This window comes from Ornithodoros turicata, chromosome 9 (assembly GCF_037126465.1).
Source record: "Ornithodoros turicata isolate Travis chromosome 9, ASM3712646v1, whole genome shotgun sequence".
Lineage (NCBI taxonomy): Eukaryota > Metazoa > Arthropoda > Arachnida > Ixodida > Argasidae > Ornithodoros > Ornithodoros turicata.
The window spans coordinates 32,063,050-32,083,455 of record NC_088209.1 but is presented as its reverse complement, the minus strand read 5'-3'; the positions used below and the strand labels follow the sequence as shown (position 1 = coordinate 32,083,455).

The window sequence follows — 20,406 nt, the reverse complement described above, 5'->3', positions numbered from 1 at the left end:
ATGCCAGCAGTTTTGGAGCATAACATCCTAGTTCTGGAAGGACCGGGTATAGACATATGAGACAAGAACATCTCCAAACTGCATGGCAGGACACTAGAAGCAAGTCTGGCTCGCTTGGACGCCCGGCCATTTGACCTTGTACAGCTCCTGGGTCCTCAGCCATTCAATCATCAAGCGGCTGCATTGAAAACGTTCCTACGTTTCCTTGAAGAAACGCATCTGATTGGCATTTTGTGACACTTTCTTGTCCCTCTTTTGTGACAAGTGTTCCCACTAGTTCGGGATGCTTGTCTCCCGCGCCCCATCTACTGGGTTTTCTCCCTTCTTTTTTTATATTTATTTCAACTAACTACTGCTAAGTGGCCTGGGGTAGCCAGTCTGATTTTGTTGTGACTTAAATCCCTTTTTTTTCTTTTTCTATCACATCATATCACAAGAACAAGCGCTAACTTCAACTGAATTTGTTGGGATCAAACAGCACATATCAACATAAGATTCCAGGGCAAGCTGTGCCCAAAAACCCAGGTTCTCAGGAAAAACTTTTTTTTGTTGTTGTTAGGATTACTCATCCTGGAAGCCATAGGACAACCTGAGATCTGATATTTTATATCGTAGAACATTGTAACTGCAGGCAAGCTGGCTCGTGTAATTGCCGACAGTTACATCTCTTTGAGTTTGAGGAGTTCCGAAACAAAAGCAGATTGGACGAAGAACAGTATAGAACAGGGCCTGTCTGTCTCGTCCTGTTCTTCACCCTTTATGGCCTTAGTTGTTGATGCGCCAATAAAACACAAATCATCATCCCCTTTCTTTGACCGTTTTGCAACTGATTGTTTGTTGCCTCAAACGGTATAAAAACTAATAAAAAAGCGAAGCCGCATTTCTCATTACAGAAATATGCAACTTGCGAAAATGAGGAAAGAAAGAAATGAGGAAACCTCTCAAACCAGCAAGGTTTCAGAGCGACACTCTTTGGGCACAACGACAGAAAAACTAATAGAAGATGTAAAGTCGTACCAGTAAGTAGATTTATTTACATTTCGTTATTTACTTTTCACTAGGTAGATTTAAAATTTTCATTTTAATCGAGCGTGAATGTTGAGACCGGAAAAGTTCGGGGTTTTAAAATGAGAGTCCTTAAATTTTGATGTTCCCGGCATCTGCAGTACGCTCATAATTACACGAATTACAGACATCATTAATCCAATCGATTGCAGCCTTTCGGCTTTCACCGTGGCACAGGTAGGCCACATACTACACGGGTAGTGACACAGATTTGCGGAGTCACGCTCGTGGTTTAAGCCGAACCATTGTACCATTGAGCAGCGCAAGGAGGCTGGGAAGCAGTGTCACAATGTCCTACTCTTTACGCTATTTACGCTATTTTTACTACGCTAGTTTTGCTACTTCTAAACAGGTTGGAGTATTCACATATTCACATGTCGCTACGCCATTTTATTTTACTACCAACGTTGAGAGGTAAACCTGTGCAAACTAACAGCAACAACAACAATAAATGATGACGATGAGATGGGGTGTTTCACCGCGGTGGTGCAGTACCCTACCCCACTGCACGTGGAACATTATGTGAAGATGATGAAGGAAGGATGAAAATGCAAGAAAGAACTAAAGCGTCTGGAGCAATCTAGTGCTACAAACGAACACGCTTCTCCTGTAAACCAAAATCCATATTCCGGAACATCGCTTCAGAATCGCTGTTCCACGTTCCGCATATGCACGACATTCGAGCCGTTGCTTATACGAGCCGTTCTATATATTCCGAAGGTGTCGCCTTCTTACGCCTGTCTGTGGTTATTCGGAAAAGCCGGCTTAATTTTCTCGGGCCCTTACAGAATCCCCTGTGCTCAGCGTGAGGATCCCTAGTGCACGCGACGCCCCTATTAGTATTCCGCCTCAAGACAAGGCTCACAAATGAGCTATCATGGGAAGAGGCCGCGTTAACGCCCGCTACTCCATACATATCTGTCACTTCGGGCTCAATGATTGCAACGGAGAAGCTGCGACAAAGTGGAAGCAAAACCGCGTTGTTGTGTTCCGAGTTAAACAGCGCATGAAATGCCCATAGGGCGGTATTATTCTCTGAACGTTTATCTCGAGTTATTCGAGTTTTCAATGTCGGTTGATCACTTAATCAAAATAGTTATATTTCTGTGTGAAGTATTTAGCGAGATACAAACCCTCGAACACACATGCGCGGCAAGCTCAAGAAGAGCGAGGATTCCCATTGGTGCTCGTGAGCACGTGATATTTTCCGCGCTGCTTCACTGGCGGAGATGCCTGCAGCGGTGCAAGGGCCGAATGAGTTTCGTTAGTCGTGGTGCTGATTTGATTTGGTTTGATTTGACTTGTAAAAGGAAAAGATGAAGATGTTAGTCCCGAGCCACTCGGGACTGGCTACTCTTTCTACGCACCTTCTATTTCGATTTTCTACGCACCTATCATGGCCTTTCCTGTAAAAATTCGAGTGTGATAGGTTCACATCGACGCAAATTTCACATGCCTTTCACATTTATTTGGCACGTACAAACTCGGGACCAATTGTCGCAATCCCCTTACACCGTCACTGCGGACTAAAAAATAAATATTTATTTCGTTTGGAAGATCAACCTCCCTAAAAGTCTCAACACGCAAAATATAAATGCCGTCAATGAACATTACACGCTTCCAGGAATTTTCGAGATTACCCCCCCCCCCCCTAGAACTTCATATTTTCGGATTCTCCCAGAGTATGTGAGGTCACTGAGAACTCTGACGTCTGTCTCCTAGCAACTGCACGCGTCTCCGCTCTCCGTTGCACGTTGGAAAACTGCAAGCAGCAGTGGTTACGAGACGGAGATCAACCTTCGAAGAGCAGTATTGCTAGACGCGCCTGTACATTGGGAACCGCATGACGTCATACATCTGGAAACTATAAATTAATTTTATTCCGCGTCACACGTGAGATTGCACGTAGGATTGCAGTGACATGAATTCGTGATAAAGGGGGTAGGGGGTGGGATATGTTTATTGAAAAAAGAAAGGGAGGAAAGGTTAGTCAGACGTAGGCCGACTTGCTATTCCTTTAAAAAAAGAAAAAGAACAAACATACACGCACAAAACGGGGCCTTAGAGGCTGGTCGAGAGGCCGGAGGCATGAAGAAAGCTGAAGAGAGTCGTCGTAACCGCCCCCTGGTTGTGCAGGACTGGACCGAGCAGAGTGGGCAAAGAGACGTTGGGGTAACCAAGTTGTCGCAAGTGGCGTCGGAGGACGAGTCGTTGAGGGAGATACCGGATAAAGGGATAAAGCATTGAAACTACTGCGTCTATTATGACTCAAGCTTTCATGCAGTGGACTGCATTTCATCCGGTACAAAACAGTGAGGAAGTGACACCTATATATAACGTACGTTGTGGTCACGTGAACCAGTAGAGGAGAGGATGAAGAGAGAGAGAGACACACACACCAAACGAAAAAGCACGTAAACTCTGGAAGCCAGAAAACTCCCTGGTGGAATCATGTAGAAAAATGCCATGCAATAAATGGCCTGACCCATTCAGCTATGGGGAAATCGAAATTCAATTCGAAATCAAAATCTATTGCGACATTGTTATCCCGTGACACGTAGAAACTTGATGAACGTCTGTTGTTCAATTCCCAATACGTTCACATCGTTACACTGTCAACTCGTTCCAGCGACTATCATATAGCGTTAACGTCCCACGTGCTCCTCCTGCAGTCCCCTGGGCTTTCCATGCGTCATTGTCATATGTCACTCCTAAAATGTTCCTCTTCCGTCCATCACTTCCGTTTTATCTTCCCGGTCACGACAGTGCCTATCGCTAACAGCCCTTCGGGCATTTTCGCGCGTTCCTCGAAGCGGGAACAGCATCTTGCACTTCCGCCCTGTTTGTGACGGTGGAAGCGCTAGCGCTGTTCTCGAAAGGGAAAATAGGTTGGCCGACGGGTCCCTTTTCAGATTGTATAGCCTTTAAACGGTGTCCATGACGGGAAAACTTTTGAAAGTCCGGTGAGTTTCAACTCGTACTTTCATCTTACTTTGAATGCTTTCACGCGTATTGAGACAAAGGAAAAAAAAAATAAAGAAAAAACTATAAAGTTCCCTGCCATACTTACAAGAAGGAGGAGAAGAGACAAACGAAGAGTGAAGTGAAGAGCAGAAAATTGAAGTGAGAGATGCCATGCAAAGTGCACTTTCGCATCATCACCACAACCAACAAGAAACAAAACTTTTGTTGACCAAAGAAACAAAATGCAAGCGAGGCGGTGCAGGCTGGTTGCTGGTATAACTTGTCCCTGAGTCTCGGGAGTAGTGAACAAAGGACAAACACAAAAACGGACGAGGTTTGTAGCAAGCCAAATCTTGGCCGACCTCTCTCATCACTTAAAAAGAAGTAGAGGTTCGTCCTTTGTTCATAACTCTCCTGACTCAGGGAGATGTTACCAGAGCCGTCGCTAGGCGAGATTGTACCCAGGGTAGGGTAAACGTGAAGCGCCCCCCCCCCCTTCCTTAAATCTAAGACAAAGAAGAAAAAAAAAACGCTGATTTGCGCTGCCAAGATTCAAATTCTCAATTCAAATTCTCTCCTTTCCCACTTTATACTGCACAACCAATCTGCCAGGGCCTGCCGTTCGGCGCCCTCTCTGGCGAGGACGCCCGGGGCGGCTGCCCCTCTCGTCCCCTCCCCACCGTCGCTACGGCTCTGGATGTTACTAATAACTGACATGATGATGATGATGATGATGGATAGAAGAAAAAAAAAAACATCAGATTTTAAAACATAAAACTTTTATTTTATCAAGGACTGCTGAATGGTGATAACTGTGTATGGTAGTGTATGCACGTGCAGATGTGTGTTCACGCTTGTTAACAGATGGCACAATTCTTATAAGGATGTAGTGTTTGGTAGTGTTTGCGTTCAGCCGTGTTATCAAATATAACCGTCCCCCAAATCTGTTCATCGATGTACTTAATGTTTACAGAATTAATTTTCAGAAAAGTTTTTGTCTTCTTCAGAACATCCCACTACGTCATCATCACAGAATTACAGAATTAATTTTCAGAGCAGTTCTCGTCTTCTTCACAGACGTTAAGCTACGCGTTCGACCGCACTACGAAAGAGAATGCTATCTGTGGAAACCGTTGAACAATGCGGATAATTACAAGACACTGACCTTCTGTTATCGCTGTTTATATATCAATCCCGTTTGTGTCGTTTTGTCTGGTATGGGTTCAAAAAGGACGGTAATATTAAAGGAAAGGGGGTGAATTGTTGCGCACTAAGTATTACTGCATTTCGTTAATTAGATCATCAGCGACAAAGAGAGACAATAGAAGTAAATTCCACGTAAACGACGTCTTTTGCTCGTGGACACAAGAAGAATGAATCTCCGTGTATGCCCACGTATGAAGCTTCCACGTAACCACTGTACGCTTCGTCTGAGCGGTTGTGACAAGAGAAAAAAAAACCCTCCAGAGGTGCAGCTGTCTACCATTGTTGTTCACGAATTCATTCACGATAGAGAGAATCAGAATACAGGGAATTCCCTTTCGTCTTCGCGGGGCACATTATCCTACAAAAGTGGGAAACTAGAAAAGCACGGGTGGCTGAGAGACGGCAAGAATAAACAAAAATTGGAGAAACAAAGAGGCAGAACGTCTCCAAAGTACGCTTCAAGAAGGAACAAGAAGAAATACCTATGGTCTTTTTGAGGACTAAATGCTCCGCAAGTCCTTTTTTCAGTACCTTCCGGGACTAAGTGCATCAAAGTTGGGGGGGGGGGGGGGGGGGCACGGTGGAAGACCTCAGACCCTACATCGCCTTACTCTAACTACTCCAGGAGCATGACTACCCAATATGGAGTTATTTAACAAGGAATAGCAATCCATCCTTTCTGGCTGACTTCTCGTGTCAAAATAAATAGATTCCACCCCCAACCCCCCCTGCATCAACGTTTGGGGAATTTCGGAACTGCTTTCAGTGCTGCGGAGGAAATTTCGGGGTCAGGGGAGTAAAATGAGGGGTAATCGCGCTCTAGTGGACAAGAAGCCCTGATTTCTCCACGATATTACTCCTTTTCTTTCTCAGAGTGCACGGCTTACGAGCTGATTGAATTAGCCGGAGATTTTCCTTGGGAAAACCAAAATGCGACGTCCATAATTCGTCATTCACAGCTCAGCCGTGACTATAGTGTCTGCATGACGTCATGCTGAGACCTGATGATAGATGCACTTGTTAGTATTTCGGTACAATGTTATTCCAAGTTTCGTTTACACACCACCGATTTAATCGCTGTCTGTCTCCTTCTCGAGGAACCAGTACGAGTAAGCTTCTTCCGCCCCGCAGCTTTCTTTCTGTTACCTGCGTTCTTGAAGCACAAAGCAAAAGAAGGGTTTCTCCAGGTTGCTGACAGGCGGGCAGAGTAAATGAGCCTGGCGTCAAAGAAGTCCTGCGGGACTTCCGGTTCGGAACTTCCGGTGGAAAGGCACGCCGTCGATAAGCATCCGCCCGTCAAACGGCTCCTTCATTACCCAACCATTACGGGACGCGTGCCTGGAAGCCCGTGTTTTTTCCCGTGTCAGCCAAAGGAGATTTACGAGTCCTCGGTGTACTCTGCTCTTAGCGTGCTGCTTTGCTTGTATTATCGCAAGGTGAGGAGCCTCATGGGTTCAGGGTTAGGAAACGCCCTGGATCCGTTTAAATAGTTTAAGACGCAACATCAATGGGTTGAGATTCAAGACTTCGCATTGGTCGAACGGCTCCCTCAGGAAGGACCTGAAGGGATGGTAAAATTGCGGTGCCGATAAGCATCTCTTCCAAAGCCATGCGTCGGAGATCCAATGACTACCGAGGAAACAGAATACCACAGCTCTCCAGTGGGATACCATCACACAAGGACACACCTGGAAAGCAAAAGCGGATACACCGGCAAAACAGGCCAGAAAACTTCTACCTACACAGCAAGTCATTAACGCACAAGTGGTAAGCGCCATTAACCACCAGGTATTGCGCTTACTATCCTGCACGCTAACGCACAGAGGACGGTTCCACACGTATCCTACTGCATGGCGAGGGGCTTTACCAGTGAAGAGACGCCACCCCTAATGAAAATGAGAATTAAACGCGTGAAGGCGAGAGAAGTCCTCTACTTCACAGGCATAAGTCATGATGCGTTATGTAGCTCTTGCGATGCCACAGAAATAATATGTAACATGTCGTCACAAATTGCAGAAAATATAAGCAACAAATCAAAATCAAATGACAGACCAGGGTCACTTGGCACAGTTGTTGAAATCACCAGTATGGCCCACCGCACCAACGTGAACGTACAGAGGTATACAGAAGTTTCTGAACTTGTACTGAACTTAATGCAGAAAAATGACTCCATAGGAGCCCTTTCACGGCAAGGGCTAAACTGCCAACAGCTACTGACTATGTAAAAGGATAATTACATTTTTTTGTTTTTTTCTTTTTCTTCTAGGGCGCTTGGTCGCCCTCTCTAGCAGGTATAGACCGCCCTTATTTAAACCGTACGATACTATACGGGAGACTCACGGCGTATACGCTCGAGAAATTCAACTCCGAACATCTCTACGACATACTGCGATTCGTCATCAGCGAGTTCAATTTCAGCGTCATCCGCATATTACCCGTTCAGCTTTGCAGTTCCAGAATGCAGCTTAAAAGTAGTTCACTACAAGCCGGCCCTCTGACCCTAGTACGGGTATGTGTATATGAACTCTCATGGAAAATTCATTCATCAGTGCCGGGTGATCAGACCATATTTGCGCACAACACGGCTGCAGTGATGGCACGCAACGTTCTGCTCCATCCATCATAATCTCCGTGGATGCCCAACACAGGAAATCCAACTCGCACACAGATGCTGCTGATGGTGAGGTCGGTTGCGCAAAATGCATGGGTGTAATAGCGCTGTCAGAGCCCATATTCCCAGCGAATTTTCTCATTGATCGACACCTCATATTTATTTATTTATTTGTAAGCACCCCTCAGGGCAGAGCACTACAGAGGGGAGTGGGTTAACACATTGAACAAAACAAAGAGGCAATAACACAAACACACAGACACACACACACACAAACGGTAAATGATAAATGATGACGTCAAAGAGGCAACAACACCCAACTAATGATGATGACATCATAGGGTCAGAACAGGCAATAAGATAACTAAGTGCTGAAGTACAGCATGTATGTACAGAGTTGATTGACAATGAGTACTAACGGTTACTAATGTAAGAGAAACATTACAGGTTACTGTACAGGTACTGCTACTGTTTATTCCATGAATCAATTGATTTCATGCACAAACCATTCAAACTATTCATCACCAATCACATCATCATGTTCATCACAAGTTATTCATCAAATCATTTCAGTTACACTGGTTACTATTTACAATACTGCCGCTGCCATGTTACACAGAGCTGAGCGAAATGCTGAAAAATTGTGAGATGTGATAAGTGACGTGGGAAGGTAGTTCCAGCCTTGATGTTCGCGGTATAAATGAGTCTGAGAAGGTCCTAGTTTTACACTGAGGTATATCAACTTTGTGAATATGGCCCAGGCGTGTTGAAACATATGAAACTTCGATCCTTATTGTGAAGGGGCTCAGGGACCGGAGGGTTATGAGACCTAAGTCAGCTCTTCTTCTTCTTTTTAAGTGTTGAGAGGTCAGCTAATATTTGGCTTGCTACTCTTAAAAAAATCCATACACACACACACAAAAAAAAAAGCTTTCATGGCGGTTACACTTGATGCTATCTGACAGTTTGAAGACATGAAACGCGCACGATATAGAGTGTACTGCAAACGTAAGCACATACTGGAGAAACTTTGCTTCAACTCCCCTGATTTGCTGCACTTTATTAACCTCCGTTCACCCGCTCGTTCGCTTAGATCACATCCCATTTTTCGTGTCCACAACAGCAACAAATAAATCGTGACTATCACCTGGGGTGATTCACCACTGGAGAGCAGTACGCTACCTCATTACACGCGAAACATTTGATATTAGATATGAGATAAATGAAGTTAAAGTTATGTGCAAGTACATGTCGACCGCAAATAGTCACGCTGAGTCCAATTAGTCGTCTATATTAACATGCCGGAACCGGATGTATACGACACACATGATGTTGACATATTCGCTGACTGTTCTAATGTTACTAATGCTGTCAAATCTATTCTTAATGTAAAATTGATGTCATCTCCCTTTTTCGTGTTGTTTCCCACCATCGTTGTTTTCATATTTTACTTGCTGCTTCATGATGTCTAATGCTATGAGATGCAATACATGAAGGAGAAAGATGGTGCGGTTCAAGATGAACCTATCCAGTCTTCTGCAAGCATCCATAGTTGACTCCCTCGCTCCTGGGATAGCGTAGGTCTCTTTCCCTGTGTAGTGGGTGGTAACTTCAGCTTCCTTCTAGTTACACTACTTACATAAACTACGCACGTATCTTGGCTTTCGAGACTTTATTAAAAGTCTGGGTAGAGTACGGCGACTTTTGACTGGCAGTTCAGAGAGCGAGGAAGGAGTTGCCAGACCAGCTCATACCTCTTCGAAATAAGCTGAGGCATGTTTCTTTAAGCTACATCGCTAAGATATGTTGGAAGCATGTAGAAAAACAGCTGGCGTATTCACCTGACTCGATTCACTTCCAAATGTTTCCATAGCGTTTAATATTCATGAGTACCATGCGAGCCAAATTGCACGCGCAACTGTTCTACTTGATGTTTTGACATACATTTGATGTATACCGATGTGGTTTGCATTGTTTGACCTGTCTAAAATCAACTCCAAATTATTTACTATTATTAGTCGGCGGTGCCAAGTAGATGAGCACTTCCTACTTTGCAAGTTTATCAGCACAGTAGAGTGAAAAGGGAAAGCGGTGCGCCGTTTCTTCATAATATGACGACTTCTGCTCCGGCGAATATGCGAAACGTGTTCTCACTAAAAAAAAGCGCGAAACAGTCGCTCTCAAATCATGCGAAAAAAAAAAAAAATGCATACAGAGGATTCCTAGTCCAGTTATGTCGAACTCCGCACACATATAAACACAAAAAAACGACAAAAAAGAACATTTCCATGATTTATGCAGCCGGCAGCTTCAGAACTTTTTTTTTTTCTTAATGTGATTTGACGGCGGCTGTGCGCTGCGTGTTAGACAAATACATAAAAGCGTACGCCCATGGGAGGAAAATTTTACTGCTGCATCTCTCGGCGGCCCCCAAGCCATAAATTGGGTATGGTGAACTGCATTAAGGATACATCGTCAAATGAAGTAGCAGCGTCGGGATTCCTGTGTGTTCCCTTATTTTTTCTGGTTTAGTCCATCTGTATTCGCACCTGCGGTTTGTGAGCTCTGGTCCCGTCTCATTAACTTGCTATCTTGCAGCTCGTATATGGATCGAGTTACTCTGGCGCAGAGCTCATTCCCCGCACCTGAATCGCTCTCGCATGGAAAGTTTCTGCCGTGGGAGCAGGCTCGCTATTAAATAGAGATATCAATATTGTTAATTAATAGGGAAGAAACCTGGTATTGACGTCACGTTTTTTCGTAGTGCTGCTCTTGCCGTAACGTTATGTTGGCCGCTATATAGCAGACCATGCCTGATTTGGTTCGGTTCCGAGGTGTTTAATAGATACTTAAACCAACCCGCGCGGAATATGAATGGAAAAAACATGATGTCAGCATTATGTGTGCTACTTGAGGTGGTGATTCTCCAATCACGGCTTATGTTAGGCGAATAGTACGTTTCTTTTTTGTTACCAAGCATTTGTGGGACCCGTGCTTGAAAAAAAGAAAAAAAGAAGAAGAAGATGAAGAAGAAACGAGCGATAAAGTGCGCCGGTGACACTCGGTAGGTGGGACCCATAGGTCCCTCAGTAAGTATTACATCTTCTGGGGTATTATAGGTATTATATTACAGGTACAAATATACATTCAGAGAGTGAGTATTACGATATGGGATCGAAGCACTAGTATATAGAAAGTATCATAGTAGATAGTACTATAGAAAGTATTGTAGATATCATAATGAAAAGTATTACCATAAATTCCTTCCCCTGGATGGGCTTAATATCTGAACCCCCTTCAACACAATAACCTCAAAGAACACCACTAGCGTCGCATCGATCTGATATGTTAGTTAAGAAAAAGGGGGGTACATAGTGCGTACTGTCATGTCACTGTGAATCACCCGACGTCATAGTCACGATCCATCTGTTGTTGTCATGTCGCTGTCCGAAACAGAAAAAGAAAAAGATGAAGAAATGAAAGAACAAAAGAGAGAAAAAGAGGAGAAACTCAGGAGAAACAGGCTCTTCGGTTCGGTTCGGTTCAAACACATTGGTGGTGGTGGTGGTGATGGGTGGTGATGGATGGTGGTGGTAGTGGTAGTGCTGAAGCAGCTTACCGTTGTCGGCCTCACAGAGGTGGGCACCGTCACGACTAACGCTCTGGCGGGGGGTCTTGGGCCGACATATGTCTGACAGTGTCTGAGGAAAACCCAGAAGAAAACCGAGACAGCACAGCCAGCACGGGGATTAGAACCCGGATACCTCCCAGTCTGGACGTGATATGGCCAGCGCTCGTACTTCTACTCACTTCTCTGGCAATCGAAAAGCCAGAGTTGAACCACGCTTTCCGCCACCGAATCGGCCAGCCAGCCCATTTGTCTGAGCGCCCTGCTCTGTGTCTATGACCCATCGGGGCGAACCGAGAAGGAATTACGGTCCCTCGAAGTTTTCTTTTGAAAAATATGTCCCATTGAGCGGTTGCCATGCCTTCCTTCCGGCGGCGCCGTTATCTGCTCCGAGGAGCCATTTCTCAAAACGTCTCCCGAGCCTTTCTCCCCGTGCGCCCACTGGCGCACCAACCGGCGGAACTGATAGTAGCGTTTCAGTGTTGCGCATCTCCTTGTTTGGCAATAAGCTCTACCGTCCGCCGTTAAACTCGGAGGCGTCGAGGGAAAGTTGGCTAGCGACCAGAGTTGCCAGGACGAAATCTTGAAAAGTCGCCGACACGCCATGAGGAAGTCGTCAAATCAAAGTAGTCAATTCTCCTCGTATATGGCCAGCAGCGTAGCGTGGGTTCCCGCCGCCCAAGGCGAAACGAGTATCGCGCCCCCAAACACAGGACTTTGCGCTTCAGTTGCTTCACTTTGAGAACATGGGCTGTTGTCTCGACGCACACAGTCTACTGCCGAAGCACACAACAACAACAACAAATAGATCATGACCATGGCCTGGGGTGATTCACCGCTGGAGAGCAGTACACTACCCCGTTACACGCGAAACATGAAATGTGAGATATGAAAATGAAGTTATGTGCAAGTACAACACTTGAACTCTCCTCCACTGGCTGCGCAGCGCTACGCCGCACAAAAGGAAGGTGAATAAAGAAACACATGAAAGAAGCGCCAATGGTCCTTGAGATGCAGGTGAGGACCCTACAGCGTCTGGAGTAAACCGGTAGACAAGAGGAACTCCAAGAACATCAGAAGACATCGACGGTGTTGCACATGGCTATGACATGGGCCAAGAATTGCATCCAGGTTGAACGTCTGTCGGCTAGCACCATCAGCTGCACACAGGATGCAATACATATCGTACATACTACATACAATGCATGCATACATACATATGTATATGGCGTGGCATATCGAACCTCGCTTCAATCGCCTCCGTCTTTGAGGCGCTCAGAAGATCGTTTGAACAGCGCCCAATGTTAAAAAAATTGAGATTTTTCGAGTTTTTAATTTTAATTAACTTTAGTTATAGGATGACGACAACGGACCCGCTCTTACCGGACGCGTGCTACTGCTAATCACGCAGAGTTTTGAACTTTATTCACGGTTAAAATTGGCTTCTTCTGTGTGACCAAAAACACGAGTGGAGACGGTAAACAATAAGCTGCCAAAGCAACAGTTGTGTAAGAGGCAGACTACATGCGCTGTAGAGGCCGCATCCGAGTGCCGTGACTTCCAAGACGGCCGTGTGTTCGTTCCTGCTGCTGCCTCCATGTCAGCGGACAGTTTGTCTCAAGGGAGCTCCTTAAGGACCACGTCATAAAGCTATAGGCAGACTTGCAGCACGTTGAAGGACACACGGAGCTGTAACACTGTCGGACCAAATGCATCCGTTCATTTGCTCTGATTAAAGTACGTATGTCTAGGTACACATAGACAGGGGGAGATCACTCATATGGCCACACAGGAAGATGAAATTGCCTGCCTTCGGGGCTGATCTAGAATGTACATAGGACGGTTCCGCCTTCTCCCCTGTGTACGGCCGTGTAGACGTTGCGATCGGATTTTGATCTTTCGACGTCGCTACAGCGGCGGAAGGAAATGTTCGGCGTCTTAAGGGAATTTGCCTTGTGTTAGCAAGCATCTGTTGTTCTGTTCAAGCAAACAGTGTTCTTGTTTTTCATCAGACTTATTACTTAGGGCGTATTTACGACTTGCTTTAAGAAGCGTGTGTTTCGGCAGCAGCCCGTTCTGGCGTTTCTTACCTTAGGCTTCAGTGCGAAATGAGATATCAAAGCCCTCAATAGTTTTGACATTTGTCTGTCCTTAACTGGCACCACAAACGCTCAATTGTGGCGTCTTGTTGGAAACCTGCATAGCCAGCAGCATCCTTGCACCGTGCAGGTGGGCAGTCAACTTCCTTTCACTTGGCAGTTAAATTTTGTACAACACGTGCAGGTGCTTGCAGGACAGTCAACTTCCTTTCACTCGGCAGTTAAATATTGTACAACACGTGCAGGTGCTTGCAGTCAGTCAACTTCCTTTCACTTGGCAGTTAAATACTGTACAACACGTGCAGGTGCTTGTAGGACAGTCAACTTCCTTTCATTTGGCAGTTAAATATTGTACAACACGTGCAGGTGCTTGCAGGACAGTCAACTTCCTTTCACTTGGCAGTTAAATATTGTACAACACGTGCGAATGCTTGCAGTCAGTCAACGTCCTTTCACTTGGCCGTTCAATTTTGTACAACACGTGCAAGTGCTTACAGGACAGCCAATTTCCTTTCACTTGGCAGTTAAATTTTGTACAACATCTAGCACGCAACAATAAGAACTTCTGAAACAGAAATCGGAGCACTGGACCGGGTTCTAGCATTGTTCTACCAAACGCAAACCCCATCGATCCAGAACAGCGTTAAGCTTCCGGCTCCTCTGTGGTCTTCATCCTCCCTTGTGCACTCTCCCTTTCTTCCTCTCCTTTCATCTTCGGTGTGTTTTACTAGGTCTTGCCTAGAGTGTCATATCTATGTGCAGCAAGATTAAGTGGAACGGCCAAGCTGGTGGAAGCGGGGCCTAGCACCTCGGTCTGATCAGCATAATCTCATTTCGTGGTGGTGACAGGTCGGGAAAATCGTCCTTGGCTCTTAATCCCCGTGGCTCCCTCGTTTGTCTGTTTGCTTTTCACTCCGATCCTGAGGATGTTACCACTTCTGAGTCCTTAATCAAGAGCTGTGGGATGCCGAGTGCCACAATAAGGACACTTGCACGAAAGCACTTGGCACTGTTTGCTTAGCGTATAGACCGAGTGGCTCTGAAAGCATCGAGATGATGAGGAACGCTGCGGGGGGGAACTTCGTGTGACATGTTTTGACGTGTGGACAAAATAGTATTTCAGAAAAAGCAAAATAACATTGGCAGTGGCAGCCGATCTATACAACTGAAACCCAGCGCTGGCTGTTCTTATAAGTCGTCCCAGTAACTTAAGGCAAACTCTCAGTAGTCAGTGAGCTCTTAAACAAATTTCTTTGAAGTAGGCAACATCTCCTACTTTTTGTCTCGAGATGTTGCCTACTTCAACGTCATAGCTCGCTTGCCTTCTTGTGTTATATTCACCTTTCTTTTGTCGCAAAAGAGCTAAACTATTTTAGAGAAATGATGGAACATGGGTATTACGTATCATGATGCTTTTTATCACTTGAGCTACAGTGATGGTGATTGGGTCATTTATGGCGCACAAGCATGTTATATATGCTATATACTCATACACTATATATGTTTTATACTTTGATGTTTCTAAAGCGTCTGATTAAATGCATCACGATCCCATTTTATGCAAGTTAGCATCATACGGTGTTTGTGACTCTTTGGTGCGCTTTTTAAATTCGTATTTACGTCGTCGTTCCTATTCTCTCTGCGTCGATGGCGTGTATTCAAATGTGTACTTGCCTACCTCTGGGGTTCCTCAGGGATCAAATCTTGGACCGTTACTGTTTAATGTATTTGTAAATGATATTGTATCATGTATTCAGCATTCCACGATACCGCAGTATGCTGAGGATCTTAAAGTAATGAAAGTTATATCTTCTCACTCTAACTGTGAACTTCTAGAAGAGGATGTGTCATGCCTTGGTTCTCTGATATTCATCTTGATTAATACCGCAAAAACTAAGCTTGCCTCGTTTACTCGTACAAAAAATGTTACTATCTTTCCATACGCTTGCATTGGTGAGATATGTCATGTGAACACTATTCGTGATCTTGGTGTAACTTTTGACTTGTGATGCTGTTCACAATGCAGCATCACCTCTAATTTCATACATTACCTTCAAAATAAACCGCTGAATCAGTGATGCAATAAATTTTAAATGAATCACAACCGATGCAGTGCAAAAATCAATGCAACCTGTCGAAATCAAGAAAGAATCCCGTATTATTTTTAGTCCGTCCAACTCCAACTCCAAGGAAGCATCATTTGTTCGCACGCGTCATAAGCCCATACAAGTATATCAAACACCTCTTGCCGGCTGCTTAATCAGCGGCGCGAACCAAAGCTACCGGTAATTAGGCAACCCGACATGCGAACTTAGATTTATCGTTCGGAGTTTCAAATTTCGAGCCGCATGTTCTCGTAGGGAGGCCAACACCTACTCATCTTCGGGATCAGACTACAAACTATGTCGCACAGTGCTGGAGCCACTTAATAAAGTTAGGCCAGCTTGACGAGTGCAGCCGGAGCCGCCAGAGGCGCAAGACCCACCAGAATACGCACAGTTTAATTGCGTCGGTAGCAGTTGGACATTCGCATACTAATTGCTACTCGCCCAGGCTGCCATCTATCCTGCCGACTGTCGTATGCAGCCTCCCAACTTACGAACGCGGGCAGTGGTAGCTATAGGGTTTTAAAGACACCCTCACTTCTTAGCTGTACGTATTTTCTGGATTGGCGTTCCATGTTTTTCCTTGTTCCGGCTTGTATCGCCGTGTTACGGCAAAGAAGCGAGCTTGGTGTTGTGAAAGAGTTTCTATTATAGTATACTGCCCTTTGTCCGTAGAAGACTCTTTCGGCGACTGGAGTATACAGCGAACTCGAAATTCTTGGAAGGTGGTGACGTTAGGGTATAGTTAAACGACTAAACACAATAGCATATGCAGATAATACGTACAGGTGAATACATGTATTGCTCAAGAACGCTTGTTTCTGGTAAAAATTCGACAGAACAACAAAAATATTGCAGTGAAAATATTGTAAAACAGGCCATGTTGACGCTGGAACTGGTTTTCGACTGAGGGGCGATTAAAAATATGTCTCGTCATCTCTTCTTCACATGCATTATCTCTTCCTCGCAATATGGAGACAGGCGTGCGAAAGAAGAAAATTCAAAGGTGAAGAAATGTGGCCGTCCTCTAACACTAGAAACACAGTGATTTCTATTAATACGAGTGATCTCTCAGGTAGTGTTCTCTCCCGATAGCTGTTTATATCGTTCCATACGCGGCCCACCGTTATCTTTTTTTTCTTTTCTTTCTCTCTCTTGTACATCGTAATCGATTACAGTCTAGCTTTGCCGATAGACGTGATCCGGCGACGAAGAAAGATTGGGGACATTGCTCACAATCGCTCCAATTAAGGCGAAGACCGCGATCGCTACCGACCAATCGGCTGCTGGAAGGAGAAGGAAAGCGAAATAAATGAACAAACAGTGCGTCATGGCACGCTGAGCACGTTCCATGACGCTAGTGCCGATTCATAGTGCGATAGAAGCTCCTTAGGGTTTCCTGTAGGACATGGAAGAGCGCTGATGAAGAAATGCCTGTTACGTTGGGAGTAGTTTCCTATTTCACCTCTTTTTCTTGTTCTGCCTGTTGCAGTGAAGGGATGGCAGAGTGGTGTTCTATTGCTTTAGGTTTAATATTGAAATCATATTTTTTTTTATTCCGTGTCAGCGCCGCGAAGCAACTGTGGCTATAAGCGACGTACAGACGTGGACAGATGGAGGGAGGACAGCAGGAAGGACTGGGGACAGGGGGGTTAGTATGCTTCCTGGGCCGACTTCAGAGGGAACTGTGCCGACATTGGTCTGGAATGTCTTCGGAAAACCCAGGGAAAACCTCAGACAGCACAGCCGGAGACAGGATTCGAACCCGTGCACCTCCCAGGCTCGGCGTGGAAAGCGATCATCCTAGCCACTATGCCACGGGAGCTGGTCATCATAAATTGTAATAATTATATACGTTTAGTTGTACACTTTCTAGAAGTTGCTCTCACACTCCGATATACAAACAAACAATCGAATATATAAAAGAAAACTGTTGGATATGTGTCTTTCACATTCCATGTTTTCTCCCAAATTTATTCCAGCAATAGTATATACATAGATCAGTTTTTCTTTTCCTTCAAAACCTCGTTCATGGGGTCACGTGGTACATTTTACAACTTCATAAGATTAAAGATGAACGTCATAGTTGAAGTTAAAGCAGAACCGACATTAGAGATGCTGTCATAGAACCTTCGTCTCCCCACAGTGCAAATCATCAGGCATTTAGAACCAACGTCAGAGGATGTATTCATTACGACAAAGCAGATGTTGTTCAGAATGATTCTGCAGGCGCGAGCCATTTTATGTGAAGTTGGAATGACGTTTTGTTCCCTTGACACGTGTGTGGTGGGGGAGTGAGAGGGTAATGCATTGGGCTGCTCGGCACTTCGTTCCGGTCCCATCGCATCTTTTAACGGTGGCCTGACAGCTCCTGTTCCGCTTCCTTCAAATCGTCGCCATGGGACGGGACGAGATCAAATCTGCCTTCATTTCGTTTTCTCTGCCCGGCGTTCCGCACCGTTTTCGACATGTTCTAAATAATGCATGGCTCTGCTTTGACGGGCCCGGGTATCCTCTGCAGAATCCACCGCAACAAACGGTGTTCTCTTTTTCCCTTTTCTCTATAGTTTGATTGTCATTATGTATGGGTAAGAAACGCAGTTTCAGAAATAATAGAGAGTTTTAGTATGTCGTACGTTGGTGGCCTTTGCGTACGTAAGGGATAGCGTTGATGGTTCTGCGCACGCCCATAACAGAAAGGGAGCTTCACGCAGTGCGCAGAACCATCAGCGCTATCCCTTACGTACACAAAGACGATAGCGTACGATTTACTAAAACTCTCTAATATCATATGTGCACTTGTAAGTAGTTAGTCGTTTTCTCATGACACCTTGAATGTCCCGTACTGATAGGACTGTATGAGAAAGCTGAAAAAAGTAAGATAGCAATAAATAGATATCCAATTCCTTGTCCTTCCTAGATATCCAATTGTTTGACGTAGTCATTGTTAACAGAGTTTTCGGAAAATAAATCATAATTACGTCGGCTTCTGTTGTACGTAGGCGGTGTGTGTCCGGTCCGCGGAGGGTGCGTTTCTCGATAATATGACAATTCGCTGTATGACCAAAATCCGCGGGAACGGCAGTGGTCATATTAACGGTCATATTCACTGTAACTATAACCATACCATACCATACCATAACCATACCATAACCTTGACCTTTTCGGGAATTGTGGAGCCTTCGCCTTCTCTTTTCGAAGCTTCAGTAGTTCTCGTGATCTAGAATAATAACTGGGAGTCGATTTACATGTAGATATACTGGAATACTTTTCGTATGAAATATGCTTATGTCATATTTTCTTCTTCCATGTGCTTTAGGTTTTCACTCTTCTCACAGCGGTCCAGATGCTAACCTTGCGGGATTGCTTCTTGACGTAGAATTTACGCTTTTCCGATCGTTGATGTGGGTGACATTTAAGAACTTAATTTAATACAATGTCTTGGCATTACCTTTTGGTGTAAGAATAACCAAATTAAAGTATCATAATTAACTCATAATTAACTACTAATAGCTAACTAGCTTAATAAAATAAATTGTATTACTTCAATTAAACTAGAAGTCACCAAAGTGAATTCTAAGCCCAAAACCTCGTAGACCCCTCTAACGGAGAAAGTTGCCTAATTTTTAAATATACATATATATTATATAATATATCTCATTTAGTTCCTCTCTGAACTGTAATACGAAAACCCGAATGTTTCCGGATCACTCGAAAGACGTCCCTGCTAATGCTTTGCTGCAAATGGAAATTCGTGTTTCGTAATGGCAGTGACGAAAAACACGGTGGTAAGCTGCCTCCTCATAAATTACCCACCACATCATCATCCCATTTATGTGTGTGTGTGTGTGTGTTATAAATTACCAAACGTTACCATAAAATGGAATGTGGGCTCACATTTCTCATCTCTCATCAGCTGCAGAAGCAGCTCTCTCGTTTCGGAGACGAATGCGTATTGTAATGCTGACAGGAGACCGTCGTTTAATTCTTCGACGTCTAGTGGCACCCCTGGCTTCCGGCCAATTGACAACTGACATTTTCCCTCCCCCTGTGCTTGCAAGAGTTTATCCAACGCTTGCTTTCCGGAAACCACGAAACACCTCTCGTCAAGTCGCTGCATTAATTCATCGGATGCGACTCAACGTGGCTTTTACAGCTCAGTGGCGTTAGCGCTTGAGACAAGTTGATTCTCCTAGATGCAGTCAATGCGGTGATCTTGAAGGTCTAGAGCACATCCTTCTTCATTGCCTGCACTACCAACCTTTCCGATCTTTCTTTCTTTTTCTTTCCTTGCTTTTTTTTCGATTCCCCTTTTCCTTTTTTTTTCTTTCGTTCGTTTTCTTTTCCCCTTTTTTTTCGGAATAGCAAGCCGGCTCTGTGCCTGGCTAACATTTCCTTTCTACGCCCCCCCCTTTCCGATCCACACATGTCTCTAAATCAGCTGGACTCTCACCCTCTCCCTATGTCAAAATTGCTTGGTCCATAGCCAAATCCAGCCCACCGAAGCTCTGCCCTAAAAGCACCTCTAAAGGTTTTAAACACTGTGAGACTTCCAGTAGGAGAACGACTCAATATTCCGTTTCACCACATTGTCGCCAACAATGGGGTAGGATATCGCACCTGGCGATGAAACTCTCCACTCACCAGCGTTTCATTGATGACGACTCAATATTCCATTTCACCGCATTGTCGCCAGCAATGGAATAGAATATCACACCTGGCGGTAAA

The 20,406-nt window shown here is 44.8% G+C and overlaps 1 long non-coding RNA gene across 1 annotated transcript in view; it reads left to right on the top strand.

Moving 5' to 3' along the window:
• Positions 1-20,406, top strand: part of LOC135367899 (uncharacterized) — a 195,888-nt gene that overhangs the window by 108,289 nt on the left and 67,193 nt on the right. Inside the window, exon 4 of the long non-coding RNA XR_010414573.1 lies at positions 894-1,019. This is a non-coding gene — a long non-coding RNA (uncharacterized LOC135367899). The remainder of the gene's footprint in view (positions 1-893; positions 1,020-20,406) is intronic.